Raw genomic sequence first — 19,457 nt, 5'->3', positions numbered from 1 at the left:
TTCTACAGAAAAATATACTTATTTGAATAAAATAGAAAAAAATTTCAAAGATACTTAGACTATTGTTCAAAAGTTTGGAAATAATCTTTTATAAATAATTACAAAAATAATTCCTTACAATAAATATTTATTAGGATTGACAATTATCTTAGATAAAAAAAAATTAGAGAGATACAATATTTCAAATATTGTTTAAAAATAACAAAAAAAGAATGTTAATTTGTATCTATTCAATATTTAATTTTAATGTAATATAGATATATCTTATTATCTATCAAATTTTCAAACAAACGTTCTTATAAATAAATTTAACACGAAATCTTTGATACTTTTTATATTTTTTCCAAATTTTTGAACAACATTGTACGATCCACAATTATAAGAACAAAAGTAAAAGAACCTAACCTAACCTATGGAGGCGCGTCAATTGAAAGGGACGGATTGAAAATAACGAAACGCGAAAGTGGCTTTTGCCGTTCGTATTGTTCCTGTTCAATGCTAATCAGGTGCGGCTCGAGACGTGCAAACTGCATTGGCGGATTTCCATAACGGCGACGGAAGTCCCTTTAAGCGGACGTGGGCGAGCGCGCGCCAATTCAAAGCGGGAGAAATCGAAAAAATGGAAAACGCTCATTGTTCCAGTCGTGGAGGGAAAGAAGGGACGATAATCGTTCGAGTGAATGGCCAAAAGAATCGCCAGTTAACAATATCCTCGCAATCACGACGCTTTTGTTTGATGGACCAATGATGGACGATTAAACGATTTTGGACAGAGATATCACTTATGCATCATTATGAATGAAATATCTCAATTATTATTATTCGTTGGACATTTTGGATAAAATATTCTGCAATTATCTTTTTTTTATTCCAAATTTTTATTATAAAATGGCTATGAACAAAATAATTATTATTGCAAATTTTTGTGATATTAGTATCCTGAACAAAATATTTTGTTTTTTTCTTTTAATGCTTACAATTGATTGCTTACATTTACTTGTTTAATATGGTGTATCATTTTGCAGAAATCTTGCTTGATACAATTCCAATTTCATAAGACAACAGAAAATTAAAACAATATTTTTAATTCTTTCAACGAAGAAATTCGTACAGAATTATATTGTAAACAGTATTAGGAAAATAGAATCGTTTGTTTTAGAGAAACTACAAACAAAACGCGAGAAAGCTTATTATCGACGATGTAAAAGCACTTTTATGATATATTGTTTAAATTTTCGCGTTGAATCGATTGCCTATCTGCCAGGAAAGTTGTAATTTTTTCCAGAACATATTTACAAATTCGTTTACACATGTACGTATTTTCTCTTTCGTTCTTGTCTTTATAAATTCTGGACAAGTTTCACTTTCGAAAAGTGAAAAGTTCATTTACTATGGAAATTCTAATTATAATCTTTAATATAGTTTTTAAAGAAAAATGATAAATAGCTTGATGAAATATTTTTAATTTCGATAATTATTTACAAAAGTATATCATTCTAAAAATTCTTGAATAAACAATCTTATCTCATTTAACCTAACCTAAAATGTCTGAATGTTAAGAACAACTGTTTTGTTTTTTTTTTTTTTGGTACACAATGACTGCCAATTAAAATCTTCCCAACATTATTCAATTGTTGATGACGTTAATAATATATTGAAAAATTATCGAAATCCCAAGATGGATAATTAAGTATTTATCTATAAATATTAATGTTATGATTAAATATATCAATCATTTGCATCGTTTAATATATCAAAAATTAAACGATTGATCAAAAATGATGTCGTCACGTAAATCATCCTGCATACAATTCACTCAAAAGAAAGATACGCATAAATCCTGATCGCGAGAAAATCGGAAAAAGGATGTCAAGCGGTGAAAAGGTAGATATACAAAGGTAAAAAAAAGAACAGACCAATACGAGCGATTGGATTCGCTCGTACGCTATCTGGAAGACCGGCCGGACAGCCTTTTACTCCTGTTTTGGTTCAAGTCGAGGAGATGGAGGAGAGACCCGGTGACCTAGAACTTGGGAAAGCGACTCGAAGAACGCGAATGTTCCTCTCAAGACGATCTTGCGCTCTAATTGCTTGTGACGGTTGGCAAAATTGCACAAACTTTCATCTCCACCGAATGCTTGAATATTTCGAGATTACAATACACTGTACAAAACATGGTTTTCCAACATTGGTTTTCCAACCTTTGCGAGCTTCCTTCGGCGAAATTATCCAATGAAAGTTTGAATTGATCGATAGAGATGGAAGAAAATTAATTTATTTGTTTTGATTGATGTGAACTGTTGCGATTATTTAGATAGAAAGGTACACTTTAAGGCGAGTTTCGAATTATTAATGGTATATTGTGCTTATTCGTATTGAATATAATCTATTTGTTATTATTATTGTTAATAAGTATTAATAAAGGACTTTAAAATAAATTTCGAATCACTAATAAATGTTTTAAAATAGTTAATTATTCTAATATTATTATTTTTATTATTAATCAATATCTGTGATATAATTTAAGGTGACTTTCGAATCATTAATACGAATTATCTTAAAATAATTATCTGACGTATAGTTTTTAGCAATCCAATTTAATCTAATTTTAATCTAATTTAATAATTTAATTTAATTTTCATTTAATCATGGATCTATAGTTTTAAATGGATTACAAATTACCACCAACAATACGCTATATTCCAAAATAATTAATTATTTTACAATTAATACTAATCTATGCCCAATGTAGCTTATCAATTTTGATTATTATTAATTAGTATCATTTGGTACGATTATATAATAGAGCATCTATTTTAAGCTGAATCTCCATCGCTGAATCTCCATCACTGAATCTCATCTAAATATTAACTAACCACAATTAATATACGATATAACTTAACCTTACGATAATTTTACGAATATTAATAAATCAAAAAAAAAAAATTATTGACATTCAAAAAGTAACATTTAAGCTTATAATTTCTTATTTTGAGACTCTATATAGCCAACTATTGCGGTTCAATAACCGTGGATCAACAGTTTAAGGTTAGTTTACAAAATGATTGCTTGATCTTCGTATTCTCCCGATATCGAGAAAACTGTTCGATTTATGTAACGCGTGCGAGAAGGAAGCATCATGGTAAAAAAGAAATTGGAAAAAGTCGTTCGACAACTTTCGAACATTACAAAGATGGAATATGTAGGTCGCGATCGAGAGGCTTACGGAGATTCTTTCGAGAGACTTGGACGTATTCCGGTGCACGGCTCGAGACACGCGATCGATTGCTGGTAATGTGTGTCAGGAATGCGGAGAGGAACCGTGCTTCGGTTTGATGGCGAAATTTTATATAGTCTCGATGCGTAACTTCATATTCCGTTTCGTTGCTTGCCGAATGGAATCATTTTGTTCTTTGAATGTACAGTTCATCTATTTTGTTTGAAATTTAGTCTATTTTAAAAATATTTTATTTAATTCTAATTTCTTATCAAAGTTTCGATCGAATATTAGTGAATAATTATCATAGTATTCTATAAATATAAAATAATTCTCTTTCAAGCTATAAGCTTTATTTCATATTTTTCGTTACATAAGCCTCTTGGAAATTAAATATTTCAAAAAGAAAATAATTAATTTCGATGAAATTAATCAATTCAACTTCTCTTGCTTCAAATAAAATTCTACAATTTAATCCAAAATGTACGAGCAATAATATACAAATAATATTTAAACTTTCAAAAAGCAAATAATTAACTTCGATGAAGTTTAATAATCATTTTTCATTATTAAACATATCGCTTATCAATATTTGTATTCTTTGTTACAAAAATATCAAAATGTCTACCATATTTAGATCCGCAATTAGAACTATTTAGTTGCGATTTTGCAATCAAGTTGCAAGGACATTTCTTATATGCGACACGAGCACAAGAATCCACATATTAGACAGTAAATTCTCTCTTCAAGGTTCGTTAACCATGCAGACTTTAATCACTGTAATTTACATGTGACGAGAGTCGAAGGACACGATTAATAGGTTCTGGCTAGTTGTTTCGTTTCCGCGTTTCGCATTCCATCCATCGTCCAACGATGCACGACATCAGCTTCTAAGCTAATTGTATCGAACACCATTGTTGTCTCTAACGAGATCCCATAGCATTAATCTGTCTTCCATTTCCGCGGCAAGAAATATGTTGGAAAGAGGAAGAACATGCTGGAAATGGATAAAATCGATTTTGTTCAAAAAAGAAGATGAAACAGATATACTATTCTTCTTGGTACTATCCTTAAAATATAGATACATACAATAAGAATTGAAAGTTTTTTGTATATTATTTTATAAAAAAATTGATATAATTTAAAAGTATTGATTTTAATGAAAGTTTATGTGTATGTAAAATGTGTATGTATAATAGATAATTTTTTTTTATTGGAGATTCTATTGATAGAGTATTCAATTCTGAAGATTTTATAATTTAAAATGCGTGAAGAATTGAAAAATTGAAAATAATTTTATCTCGTTAAAGTTTAAAATATTTCAAAAAAAATTATTTATATATTAAAGTTCATTAATCAATAAAAAATTTGTTAAAAAAAATTAAAAAATAGAAATTAAAAAGGATAAAACATTGCGAAAAATACATTAAACTAATACGTTAAAATAGAAATTGGAAATTTCCAAACATACAAACCTAACAATTAGTTAACAATCTTAGGTTTAAAATTAGCAAGTATCTATTAATTCAAAAACAACAATTTTTCACAATTTTTTTTCTATACTTTCATCTTTAAAAATTCTCGTCTTTTATCGTCCTTGGCAAAAATCAATTGATTCGATACAAAAGTCTCTTAATTAAGAAATTCATTACGTCGTTACTCATTAAATCGCCAAACGATCTTTCCACGTAAAAGATTAATGAACCAGACCGACCAATAAACCAATGTTGCGAGCATATCGGCTGCATTTCTTACGAATTCGAGCGAATTATTTCATGTCTCTATACTGGTTACTAAAATATTCCACATGCAGCCACGCGATAGCCGCCGCGACATGGTAGAACTTCTTTGGGATGGTTGTTCAAACATTTACAAGATTCCATGATAATGGTGTGGCCATAAAAGGGTACGAAAGGTCTCGTCCGACCAAAGTCCTGGGAAAAACTATAAACCAATGTTTACGAGCATCTGGAACTACGAAAAAGGATGAATTCCGAAAGTTTCGTGGAACTGTTCGAATAACACCTCGAAAATGATTATAATTTCATAGAGATTTACCTTTCCCGTAATTCTTGTTTTATTATTTGACGAAGTTATATTTTATATGATCCTTCGTGCAATGTGTCGTAAAATTATTATTTTATATCATTATCGTTATATAAAATATCACAATCGAGCTTCAATTCGATAATTTATAACTTGAGAAGAAATAAAAAGATTTGAGTTAAGAAGATTTCGATTTCTTGTAATTATCAGTCAGAAAGATTTGATTAATGAAAATTCAAATCACTTACCAATTATCTTGTGAATCATAAATTCTCAAATTATGAAATAAAATAAATATATAGTCCTTATCCAAGAATAAAATAAATATATAAGTACGTGCATATAACCTCAAAATGACAAGTATTTTTAATTCCAATTTTTCCACTGCAATACGATCTCTTTTAAAGAAGAATCAACTAGAATAAGACGAAAGAAAAAACAAAAATATAATACAAAATATAATTATTAAAGTATAAAATAAAGTAAAATAACGATCACTTATCTTGTGAATCAAATTCTCAAACTATGAATCACTGCAACATATAATAAAATAAATATATATATATATATATATAGATATATACGTACATATTTTAAAATCTAGAAGACCAAAAACAAAATTCTTTCCACTATTGCAAACACAATTTCGACTTTTCTTTTTCATCCAAGATCGCCTCTTCGTAAAACAGTTAATGCTCGCGCAATGCGCAAGACGATTGGAAGCAGATTGGTCAGTAGTTTCGTGAAAACGGAGCTTACGTTAATCTAATATGATTCTTCCCGTACATACGTGGCAACGACAAAGGTCTGGAAAAACGCGGGCTCGTGATAGCCTAAAGGGCAGATCGTGGCCAGCGAGATGCACGTTTTCTCGCCGCAAAACACAGGGAAGAAGAACTCGAACTGAAAACGAGGAATGGTCAGTATTCGATTCGCTTTCCATTCTTACCCATTTGAACATATCGCGAAACGAGGCCGATCGACCATTAATTTCTATACCTCTCGCCTCAACTAACCGCTCGCAGCCTCGATCGTTTTCATCTTCGCGCTCCCGTCTAGGGACGAATCGCAATCTTCTTCTTTTCGATTTATCGCGTTCTTTGCAATCCTTCGATGGAATTGCTCGAAGAGGGAAGTAAATAGAGGCGAAAATTTGGCGAATTCTTGCTCAATTGGAGAAATTGTAGATGTATCGTGAATTCGGAAAAATAAAATTTTGTTGGTGAATTTATTGATATTTTGTTGCAGATGATTGGTAATTAGTCTTGGAGAAATTGTGAATAATTATAAAATTATATATTGCTGGAAAAATTCTGAATCGTGAAAAAAATAAATTTCATCAAGGAATTTGAAATTTTGTTGCGGATGATTGATGAGAGGTGTTGCAAGAATCGGTAGATGATTAATATATTTTTCTGAAGGAATTCTAGATCAATCGTGGATCGATAGATAGTTGATATTGGTAGATTATTGATAATTGATAGAAATCTTAAATCGATCATGGATCGAGAAAAATAAATTTTCGGTTTTGTAAAAATGATATATATTGCTGGAAAAATTCTGAATCGATTTAAAATTCAAAAAAATAGAAAATTTCTCGATGAATTGAGATTTTGTAAAAAATTGGTGTATATATATTCAATTTATTTGAGAATTATTGAAATTTTTAAACGTAAATAAGAAATGAAACGAGGAATAGATTTTTTAAAAAGTTTTCAAGATTTGATGAGTATGTATTACGTTTGAATAATTTGAATAATTACATTAATCTCATACTATTCTTATTGAGTGAAATAATAAATATAAAAATTTATATAATGCTATTCGTCATTAATAAATTCATCATAATGTTATTTTTTCTACGTATATACAATATCTATGATGTATAATGATTCTACAATATAACACTATAATAATACACAAAATAAAATCAAAAAAATTTATTCCTGTAAATTATTCCATTCGCTTTTCCTTTCGATTAATGATAAAAATCAAACAATTTCAACTCGGAAATCAATCACGGTTTTCAACGAGTTAGAAAAGTACAAATCTCGTATAAGAACGCTTTTTACAAAAGATGAGATCGTTATTAACGCGATTTCCAATGATACGTTTTATAATTGGCCGATAAACATTTCATTTGTTCTATGCTCACGTGTGCAATACTAATCACAGATCAATTTCTTCGAACGTTCGAGAAAATGAGCCACTTCCTCAATTACGAATGATATTCTGATTTCCATAATAACTATCGCATCTGCACCAACTTTGTATCTGTTGGACGAGTATCGAAACAGATACGATCTGATCCGTGTTAATACCGATTATCAGATCTCTCCCCAGGCGAAGAATGGAAACTCTATCCTCGATGCAATCTGTTTCTGATTCGACACGCTTTTCCCAGACCGAGGAGGATGCCCTGAAGATAGATGTTCGACGATGGGCAGAGCAAATGAAAAAATTCTCGCTTGAAATTTGATCTTTGGACTCGTGATCAAAAATTTGAAATTGCATACTCACATTTAAAATATCCTCTTGTTTATTTTTTAACATTAAATTGATAGGATTTTTATGCAAATACGTATTAGATATATTTTGCATGTTTTTCACAAGATGAATGAATTTGATGAACCAAGCGATTCATAAATTATAATCAGAGAAGAAATTTTTCAAATACAAGTAAATTTGTTAATTTCTAACAATATATGAAACAGTATATAACAATTATTCCATACCTAGTTATTTTTTTCGTCTTTCAGTATTTTCAAATAAAAATAAAACGTACCGAAAATCTAGAGATCAGACTATGATTAGAATGAAAATAGTATTCTGTAATCTCTATTACTAAATATGACTCGATTTCTCTCTTACGAATTTCCACAGGAAGATAATACGCGTCGACACGTTATCCCCATGGATATTACTGAATTAGATAGAAGTACGTCACGTGATCAAGTTTCCACCAATGCTAAGCGTCTATTGTATCACGTGATGTATCTAATGTGCAACAGCAGTGGGAATAATATGACGTCATTGTCTTATTAAGCAAAAGTATATCAACATATTTTCGCCAAAGTACATCATGTCAGTTTTTCATTTTACATATAAAACACAATATAGAAATTTATCGTTCAAACAGAAACGTATACAACGTGTCTTCGTTTAATCAGTATAAATAATATTACATAGAAATTCACCAAAAAAAAATGAAAGAGCCTATTTCGTCTTATATAATGGAAGTTATATAATATAAGAATCCATTAACAATAAGTAACATTACTGATTACATCTTCGATCTTTTATTATTATATTATTAAATATACCATTTCTTTTATCGCATTCTTTAATTTTTCCCTATATTAATTTTCTAAAAATGAAAAATCTCCTTTCCCTTTCGCTGCACAATCTCTTCCCACTTCTTCTTTTAATGTTAACAATTAACCATTACAAACCCACGTAATCAACGCTAACAACCCTATTCTCCTTTTTTCCTTAAACACCGCCGAGAAAGCCATTACAGAAAAAGCTATTAACACGTAGCAAGAAGCAAATTGAGGTCTCGTTTTCAACGATCGAAGAGGCGAACCGTTCCGTCGGAATTATCAGGCATTGATCGTATCGTCCCGGCTGCTTCCTGGTTCCACATCATCCTCGAGTGATTCGCTTCCTCGTTTCTCCATGCTGCGTGAGTGGATCATCTCGTCGTTCTAATTAATCGGCACGCTCTCGCGTTGGAATGATATCGGCTAACGACACACCGCGTAACGAACCATTCAACCATTCGAAAGGAACGTGAACCCTGGTTGCTTGTAAAACAAACACTGTGGTAATGACCATCATTGAGCGATCGGTTGATGATCCAGGAGAGATCGTGAGAAGTGCGTAGCTCGAGTAGTTGGTATACAGTGTAATTAATTAGAAGAAGGTTTGTAAGTTTTTAGAATGGCACGGTTAATTATTATTGGGATTAATTGAGCGAGTTCGTCGAAAAGGTAATATTTCTTCTTGGTGATATAGTGTAATTAGAAGGAAGGCTTTTACGGTAGAACTTGGTGATTATTACCAAATTTAGTTGAGCGAGTTTGTCGAAAAGTTAATTTTTCTTCTTAGCTTTCTTGATATGTAACTGTAATTAGAAAGAAGATTTGTAAATTCTTAAGGTAAGATATTATAGTGGAATTATTATTAAAATTATTAAGTTACTTGTCGAGAAGTTAATTTTCCTTTTTAATTTTCTCCTTAGCTAGTTGGTATATAGCATAATTAGAAAGAAAGTTTTTAGAATAGATAATAGAGTGGAAATTGGTGGAACTTGGTGATTATTATTAAAATTAATTGAATAACTTGTCGAAAAGTTAATTTTTCTTCCTAATTTTCTTCTTAATATATACTGTAATGAGAAAGAAGATTTGTAAATTCTAATAAGGTAAGATAAGCTATAGTGGAATTGTTATTAAAATTATTAAGTTATTTGTCGAGAAGTTAATTTTTCTTCTTAGTTGGTGTATAATGTAATTGGAAGAATTTGTTTTTAAGCTAGATAGTAGATGGAACTTGATAATTATTATTAAAATTAATCGAGTGAACTCGTCGAAAAATTGATTTATCGATTGGCCGAATTAAGAAAAAGTTAAGCCAATAATATAAATGCAGTTCTTTCAATATGTATTTTTTATCATCAACGAGTTTCGATAAGATGTTTCGTTAAAAATATTATTTTAATATTCTTCTTAAGTTGCGAAACTAACAAGGAGAAAAGACTTTCAAACTTTTGAATCGTAATGTGTTCCACGAGAAAATTCATTATGTGGATGGAAGTTTGCCATTTGATCGATAGAGAGAGTTTTCTTTTTTTTTTTTTTTTCTAAATAATGAAGATGAGAATCACGACTTTCTGATAGACTTTTGTAATAGCTCGGCGTTATATTCTATTATGCTAACGATAATTACAAACTTATGATATTTATCGTTATCTCATGTCCATTAATTAATAAAATATACGATAACTGCGACTTCTCCGCAATTTTCGAACGATCTTATACCGTTTTGTTTACCGCCTCCTGTAATTTGAAATAATTAAAAATGGCGAATTCAGAAACGAAGAAAGATGAAGTCAGGAACAAATAGAAACTCCTCGCAATTTTTATAATTATCGTGAGTTAAAAAGTGGGTCAAACCTATTTATTTATACACACGAATTATACATTTATCATATCAAGATTTCATTTCGTTCCTTGGCAATTAAAATGTGGAAAGTTACTCTTTAAATGTTAATATCCAACATTCCTGGTAAAGAAAATCGTTATTAAAGAAGATTATATTATACGTATCGAGATTTAATTAATATCGTTATACTGTTATAAGACGAAATTGGACTGCGCAGCGTACAAATAATCGCAGTAATTACGCGAGGGGATTAATTTCTCGGAAAAGTGAAATATCGTTCAGCTTAGCTATCGTTTAATCGTGATACCGTTCTCTCAAAAGAGCACAACTGTTTAACATCCTTTATGTAAGAGTATTATAAAGGCAAGACGATGATATTGTGTCAAGAAAGATCTTCTTTACACTCTTCTTCTCAAAAAAGTGTGGAAATTTCGTTCGATGTCAAATTAAATTCGATGTTTATTAGTATCGCATATAAAACAAAATAGAAATTTATCGTTAAAAAACGTATGTGACAATCTCGTTAACATTTCATTATCGAGACTTCTGTGCTGTGAACAAAAGAGATTATAAAAAGTATTAAAAAAGTAACTGGTTAAAAATTTCGAATAAATTTACTTTTAAAAATAAAGTTTACTTTTAAAATGTTTGAATAACATTTATTCATACCTGTTATGATCCGTTTTTCGTATAATAATTATTTGCGGTTATTATTATATTTTGAACATAAATTATTGAAGTAACTTACCGAAGTAATTTCAACAATTAAATTTTGCCCATCACTGGGCACGAGATGAATAATGGAATAAGTGGAGAATAAGTTTATTATGATCAGACGTGTTAATACGTTTCTATTTGTATTAGTCTGTGATTTATTTTTTTTTTTAATTATATATCTTTATTTAATTATTAAGCGTTAATTGGAATGATGAAGAAAACGAGTGTTACATCGATCGATGATTGGCTGAAATTCATTTTTGATCATTCGATAGAAACTAGATATAAAGAACAAAAAGCTTAAGCCTTCTTTACATAGAATACAAAGAATATTCAATATAACCTTTTTACATATTTTTATCAATTATTATTATTTTCTCCATCTTGCATAAATTAAACACAAGTCATAGTATTATAACTATGAAAACCAGCTCGATCAAAAAATACTATAATAACAAATTCAAACATATTTTACATATTTTTATCGTCTAACATTATTATTATTATTCACAATATTATTTGCCAGAAAAAACGATTCGAATACTTTTTCGATCGATAATAGATTGAGCAGAACGGCGATGGCCGTGAAAACTCGCCTTGCGATCGTGTAAGCCACATAGAAACTATCGGTGATAATAACGCACAATGGAAAATAAGTAGTTGGAATTGCAAAGCAATGGAAGCACGATCATTTCCGTTGTGTCGTTTGTCAGATCGTGAACCGTCCATCCGCAATCTTGATTCGTGGCGAACCACGTGGACACTTTTAGAATTGCAAAACCGCGATTGTCCGCTTCCATGATATACTCGAGACCTCTTTCATAAAAACGAAACAATGAGATTCCCAGCGGATACTACCAGTTCTTTGTCCCTTCGTTTCCTCGACTCTTAAATCGTCGTTCTGCCTATTTTTATCGCTAATTTTTCTCAATACAAGATAGAGAAAGACGGAGAAAGAAAGAGAAAGTGAAACCAATTCACTTAACGTCGATATTTATAGTTCATAGTGTCATTTTTATTTTTGTATATGTGCATATATTTTTTTTTAATTTGAATATGTGTTTCGATTTATACGTTTTATACGTCTAAAATGAAAATAAAGCAATAGAAATGTTTTTCATGTATTAAAATAGTGTTTTTCAATGTAACCTAATCTAACATAACCTAATTAAGTTTCTTTGATTGACGAATTATAGCATAATTTTTAGAATGAATATTGTTATTTGTTTAAAAATATGTGAAAATATTTATGATATTAGGAAAAGATTTTCGATCTTTGATAAAATTTTAAATAACATAGAAGTTGTTAAAAAATATATTCGATTTAATGTAAGCAATGTGATTATAAATAAGAATAAAAAAGAAGTGATTTGGAAAAATATTCAGACTGTTGTTAAATCTAGGATAAAATATTATTTTTAAAATATCCTTAATTAATCATTTTTAATAGAACGAGTTTAAGTTAATTTTTCACTAACGGGAAATTTTCTAATTAAAATTACTCAATTATGCATAATTTTCGCATTAATTTACCACTCAAAGAATCATTATCGAGAATTATCATAAACCATGACTAATTATTGCTTTAACATTTCAAAGAAGAAAATACGAGTTTACGTTCCTAACAATAAGTTACAGCTATTAAGTTTGATCAGGAAAAAAGCGAATAGAAATTAGAAGTAAATAGGGAAAACATTTCTTTTTTTTTTCTGGATATCGAGATGTAATTCGTCACATTTAGTTTTAATCGTCGAAAATTACGACTCTCTAAACTTTCATCCTGTTTCATATTCAACCTTGGAAACAATGAACTGTGATACTTAATAACATACTTAATAACAAACTTCTTAATTCGATAGAAAGTAAAACCGCTAATTCGTTATAGAATAGAAAATCGAATAAAATCTTTGAATTTTTTTTTCTTGGATAACAATGAAGAATTTTATCGAACAAAAGAAACTTTCTTAATTATGTTCAAAAATGGATTATTAAATATCTTATCTATAATTCATAATTATAAATATTTTAATATAGTTCAAAGATGGATGAATTTTTTTTTTGAATTTATAATACGTGGTGAAAAAAAATAATATTGATTGCAATTAAATTGCGAATGCCACGGTTAAGATATATTTATGAGGTTCCGTTGCGAAGAGACACACCATAAAATATCCCTTAGATATTGAACTTGACTACGAGGAAGTCACGTCGCGCATTGCAGACATTTCAAGAATTATGTTCGCTTACACAAAATAATAGCCAAGAGAAACGTGAATTTTTCACGTTTGTAATAATCGAATTTCTTAACGTAGAAAATATAAAATTTTCTTAAATTTCGGAATTCTTGAAATTTATATCTTTTTCTTTTCTTTCAGGTAGTATTTGTTTTATGAAGAGCAAAAATCTTAATAAACGTCAATTTTTGAAATTCTCCAAAAATATAAATTATCCTTTATCTAAATTTCCAGAATTCTAATTTTCTATAATTCTCCAAAACTATAATTAATTCCTTTACATTTTAAAACTTCTAAATCGCAAAAATAATAAAGAATTTTAAAATTCTTGAAAAATATAAATTACTCTTTTTCTGGATTTTCAGAATTCCAAATTTCTAGAATTCTCTAAAAATATAAATTATTCTTTCTCTGAATTCTGAAAATTTCTAAAAAATTCTCCAAAAATATAAATTACTCTGAATTTCAAAAAAATTTCCAAATTTTCAAAATTCTTCAATTATAATCAATTCTTTTACATTTCGAAATTTCTAAATCGCAAAAATAGCAAAAATTTCGATTTTTTTTTCCAACTCTTCATATTCTTAAAAAAATTACGAAGAATTCGAAAAGAAGGGCGAGAGAAATAGAAAGAAGAAACGATAGGTGGAAAGGTAGCGTCCGTTTCCGCGTTCGAATGGTATCCACGATCGAGAACAGGAGGCCATAGCTCATTCTCGATCTTGATCCTGGCCGTGAAAAGGGCAGGGTGAACGAAGGAGCGCACACCAAGCGGACGTATTACCACTTGTGAACTCGGTGATTGGTATCGTGAGCGAGAGGTGCGAACGTAACTTCGCGGACAAGCGAAAATTGCCTCGTTAATCTTGTTCGATTTATCTCGTAAGAATTTCGAGTTTCTTTCTTTCTTTCAATGTTGATGGATTTCGTTTCGTTTTCGTTGCCTCTGATCATCGTTCAGGTTCAGACGAAACCATTCAATTAAACTATTTTAACGAGGATTACTTGGAATTTTTAAGCGAGAAAAAAATATACGAATAATTTTTTTTTTATTCGATGACTATCTTTCATATGGATTTTTCTTTACTGCAAATGAATTTAAAAGAGATTAGTTACGAGAAGATTGTAATTTTTTTTTTACGATTATATACAAATAATTTTGTTTTAAGCAATGATATATTTTTATAAGGAAATTTGAGAAAATTTAAAAAGGATGCATAATATATGCATAATACATAATATGCATAATACACATATTGAGTACAATAAATATCTATACAATTGAACTTATGAAGAGATCTTTCATAATCTTAGAAATCAACTTTCCAGGTTTTTTTCTTTAGAAATCTTCCTCTCCACTTTCAAGTCACTTAAAGAAAATATATATATACAAATACTGATGATTTTGTTTCTTTTTTTATAGACATAAAGATATTTATCACTTTCTACTGTTTTGTTAAAAATATACAAGTTTCAGCCTTCTCCTTTTGATTTGTCCTTCTTTCGCACAACTTCATCTTTGTTTTAACTTGATGATGAAGACAAAAGCGTACTAAAAATTATCTTCAAGGATTATCTCGGCACATAATTATCGTGAAAGCTTAATCAACTCGATCGTATGCAATTAAAGCGATTCTCCTTTCCTTTTCCAATCTTAATTGGAACTGAGGAAGATTCATCCGTTTCTTTCCTCCATTACTTCGCAAGCAAATCCATTCTTTTTAAAAAGTTTTCGAATATTAATCGCGCCAATTAATTTACAGCTTTTGTGTACGACGAATTGCATCGATGAGAACTTAACGATTACACCATCCAATAATCTGGAATTTCTATTCCAATTTTTTTTCTATTCTATTCTATTCAAAAATCATCTTACACTGTGAACAAAATAAATATTTTTTATATTGAATTGCAAAGGAAATGACGTGTCGTTTACGAGTTTTATATTTTTATAAAATTATAAAATTAACAACCATTCACCCATACTTTCGCACAACGAGTCAACACTCTTTTGATTCGTGGCCAATATTTACTCGCACGATTTTCAATAAAGGACAATTTTCTTCAAGAAAATCTCGTTCTATCTTCTTTTATGGCTTGTAAAAATAGAAAAAAAAAAATACTTTTATTCAAGATGTTACAATATTATAGCTTTCATAAATTATAAATTGTATAATGGTTGACAAGAAATTAATTAACCAATCAATTTTTATATCGAAGCAACAAACCATTTCGACGATAAATCCTTATTACTTTATACCAACAATTTCGTTTCAATTCTACAAATCAAGGCTTATCTTATCTTCTCCTATGCCTTATCGTGTCGTATTTTCACTCGAGAATTTTATATATGTTGTTTACAGCTTTTATAATACATTACAAATCGTAATAGTTGATTATAAACCAGTCATTCGCTTTTACAATCAAATTAATAACCTTTTTTCGACGACCAATCGTTTTTCTTTCTACATATACAACATTTCCTCTCAATTTCATCATCTCATGGATACAAAATTCGAGGCTCATTCCTGTCTCCTCTTATGGCCTTAAAAAAAAAAAAAAAAAAAAAAAAAAAGAACAAAACAAATAAAAAGAAAGAAAAAAAGTCTAATCACCACTTTCATTCAAGACACGCAGGAACGGGGGCCATTAATCCATTTCTCCATCGCGAAGAAATATTTCATTCCGTCTATTTTCCATTCCATCCCTGAACGTCTTCCTTTCACTTCTCTCGACCATCTGTGCAATGGATTATTTCGCAGATCCTCCATTTTCTATCGGGCAGAGACCGACCGTGATATCTTTTTCTTCCTATTTTAAAAAACTTCTTTTCTTCCTTTTTCTTATTTTATTCTTTTCTCTTTTATGATTGCTCCAACTTTATTACGAATCGTGTGGGATAAAGTTGAAATTCACTTTCTGGACAATGGAATTTCGTTGGTCTTTTGTGATCTCTCTTCTTATTTTCACGATTTAATTTTATTAAACAGATATTCAAGATGCTGCAAATTATTTAAAATATTATTATATTCGTTTTTGTAAAAATTGTTTAATTTTTCTTTTTTTCGAAAAATATCGTGAAATTTTTGCTTTGTTGTAAATCCAAACTTGTGAATTTTTTAATGATAGAAACTGAACGATCGATCGGATCAAGAATAAAGGATGTTTAGCAAGGCTATTTAGAGAAAATGTTATAAAATCTTTCCATAAGAGTAATTGTTTCACAATTTCCAACAATATTCTTCGCGTGACTCAACATCCTTTTGATAGGATAATAATTTTTTAAAAATAAAAATTTTTACAATTTCCAGTCAAAATATATGTTAAAAGCTCTATCTTCGTTATTTTGCATATTTGATATTATATATGATTTCTCCAAGAATTTTATCAGTAAAAAAAAATTACTAAGATTAAAAATAGAATAATTTTAAGAATTTTTTGAATAATCGTTCGTAGTCACGATATATTATAAATATTATAAATTTTATGTGTTATATATCATTATATCCTTGTTAACATTTTAATATAATAGATATCTTCCTGTCATAATGTAATATTAAGTCATAAGCTTATACATAACCTCAAAATGAACACTCGTCCCATATCACGATCTTAAAAGCGTCCTTAATAAATTCATACTACAATAATTCGTAGTTCGTGTTCAATATATCTTATTATACACCATCAATCGTTATCTTCGTAAACATGCTAGCTAAACATAACCTAGACATAACCTTTCCGTTATTAATATTAATAATATCGATCGAATTTTATTTACAAATTGAATTATGAAATCGATAATCCTTAAAAATTTATGAAATACAAAATTTATTCAGAGAAATTCAAATTTAAATATTGATTATAACACTCATATATTCAAGTGATAATATTTCTTTCGATATACTCACAAAAATATAAATTTAAATAAATATTCGTAATAATTATTTTCCAACCGATTCACTTCTCTTTTTGCATTGCAAATGAATATTTTTCGTTATGAATTCTTTTTTAAATGTTCTTCTAGGTATACACTTATCGATCATTCGTGATTCATTTTTTGAAATTGTCTTAATGAGAATGGCGTATAAAAAAGATGTGGTAAAAAAGAATTCTCTTCTCATTGACAATAAGTAGAACGCTGAAAATGAGGTCAAGAGGTATGAACTTTGAGCGAAGCTATGCATCCATTCCCTCCAAGCAACAATATAATGTACGATAAAAAGCTACATTTACATGAAAGTTAAACTGAATGCTTCACATTTGTGTGAAATCCGTTTTTTCATCTCGATGATATATTTCGTTCATTTTCACTTCTTAAATTTATGTTATATGTATCCACACATGTATACATATAAATATGTTATAATTATTTTGCAATTGCGGACAAATTTTTGTAAAATTTTTACAATTATGACAAAATTTTTACAAAAACGATATCACATTTTATTGAATCTATTATTCTTTTAAATTGACTTAATGCATGAAAGTATTCATTGTATTAAAAAAAAAAATTATAATAAACAAGTATAATGTAGAGCACTAATCTCTGTCATATCGTGATGAAATGAATATTAATGCACTCATTGCGTCTTAAGAAACAACTATCTAAGGTACAAGCGATTAACCTTCAATGATTTGTGTTCAACAGAAGATTAATCGTTGACTAGCTAAAAAATGTACAAACTGATTTCCAAAGCGATTCTTCGAACATCTATCAATTCTCATCGCTACAAGTTCGATGATCTACAACTCGAACATGCAATAGAATATGCTACTGATTGCAAGCACGAGGGACGAAAAGTAATCCATCAACATCTTTCTACTCTCCACTTTCGATTTCTAATATATATCTCGTATCACACGCTTTCGTATGTCGCGTGCGCGCACACTTATATAGAATATCACTAATAATTATACAAATTGTGCAGTCAGTGTTACGTATCTCGAGAGAAGATCGTTGAATATCTTTCCGTTCCATGGCAGACACAATTATGAATATTTATAACCCGGAGCTATTTCAAAAACTCTGCTCCACAACTTTTTCTTTTCCTATCGTGGCTACCATAAAAATAAATCTCTTTAAACAAAAATATTCCTTTACACGAAGAAAAAGTTCCATTTACATGAATTTATGTGATAGAAATTGAAAAATATGTACTTTGCGCATATTCAATATTATAAAAAAATATGATATAATGTTTTTGAATTGCAACTCTCTTTTGTTATTTGAATAACAACGTAATCTTTTTCTCTATAAAAGTTGAAATTTTTTTCCGCTAAAATTTTTTGTAAAATATTCAATTTCTATTTAAAGAGTTATATATATGTGTCACATGCATAAACGTTAAGAGGTTAACACGATCTTATTGCCGAACAATGACTAGCAATTAAGGACGTGCGAGCAAACTATATATTGAGTACATTCGATCGTTCGAGTCGTGTCGGAAAAAGTCGGGTGGTTTCGAGCGAGAACTCGTAATATACGAATTCGGATTTAATACAATATAAACATTCGCACAATTTGATATGATTTCTTGTAATTATTATTTTATAAAGCGAGTTTATAATAAATTATATAAATTATATAATAAATTGAGAAAAAAACGATACTAGAAAAAACGATAAAAATATTTATTTAAAAATAAATTTCTCCTACTATTTCATAATGAATTAAGATAAAGTTATAATTATTCAGAAGTTTACAGAAAGAAAAATTATTCGTAATAAGACTTTCGAAAGAAAATTTTTTAGCTTTGCTACTTCATCAGCGAATATTCAATATAACGAATTAAGGAAAACATTCTATGAAGCCTAACTAACCTTATCAAAGATTATATGTCTGAACAATTGTTCCTAGTACCAGGAAGGAGACAAACGATTAATCGATCTTGATCGCAGGATGGAGGCAACAAATTGGGAACGGTAGCCGCATTAAGGAGGGAATCAGAACGACTCGACGAGAAGAGGAGGATCCATACGGCTAATTAGCGTGTTACGGGCAAACGAGGGCCCCGATACCGTTATGTATCTCGCAATGCAATGCAAAATGGTAAGAGAGCTGAAACGATAATGATCTA

General features: G+C 29.4%; 1 protein-coding gene and 2 long non-coding RNA genes across 7 annotated transcripts in view; all 3 read right to left on the bottom strand.

The window, feature by feature from the left end:
- Window positions 1-19,457, bottom strand: part of pip (heparan sulfate 2-O-sulfotransferase pipe) — a 50,428-nt gene that overhangs the window by 20,633 nt on the left and 10,338 nt on the right. The gene's annotated exons all lie outside the window — the stretch shown is intronic.
- Window positions 3,554-9,653, bottom strand: LOC116415525 (uncharacterized). Its single transcript, XR_015293814.1, has 7 exons — window positions 9,467-9,653; window positions 6,263-9,389; window positions 5,852-6,166; window positions 5,512-5,679; window positions 5,276-5,415; window positions 4,693-5,191; window positions 3,554-4,214 (listed from the first exon to the last, which is right to left on the bottom strand). It is a non-coding gene; the product is annotated as an uncharacterized LOC116415525 (long non-coding RNA).
- On the bottom strand, window positions 14,413-18,881 carry LOC116415523 (uncharacterized). Of its 2 annotated transcripts, XR_015293816.1 has the most exons (4): window positions 17,289-18,878; window positions 16,961-17,103; window positions 15,996-16,382; window positions 14,413-15,925 (listed from the first exon to the last, which is right to left on the bottom strand). It is a non-coding gene; the product is annotated as an uncharacterized LOC116415523 (long non-coding RNA). The 2 variants fall into 2 exon arrangements; XR_015293815.1 differs by having other exon boundaries at window positions 14,413-16,382; window positions 16,961-18,881.

Source organism: Apis florea, unplaced genomic scaffold, assembly GCF_048593485.1.
Source record: "Apis florea isolate Af1SG1 unplaced genomic scaffold, ASM4859348v1 contig_3496_pilon, whole genome shotgun sequence".
In the NCBI taxonomy this organism is placed as follows: domain Eukaryota; kingdom Metazoa; phylum Arthropoda; class Insecta; order Hymenoptera; family Apidae; genus Apis; species Apis florea.
This window is presented reverse-complemented; position numbering and strand designations above follow the sequence as displayed.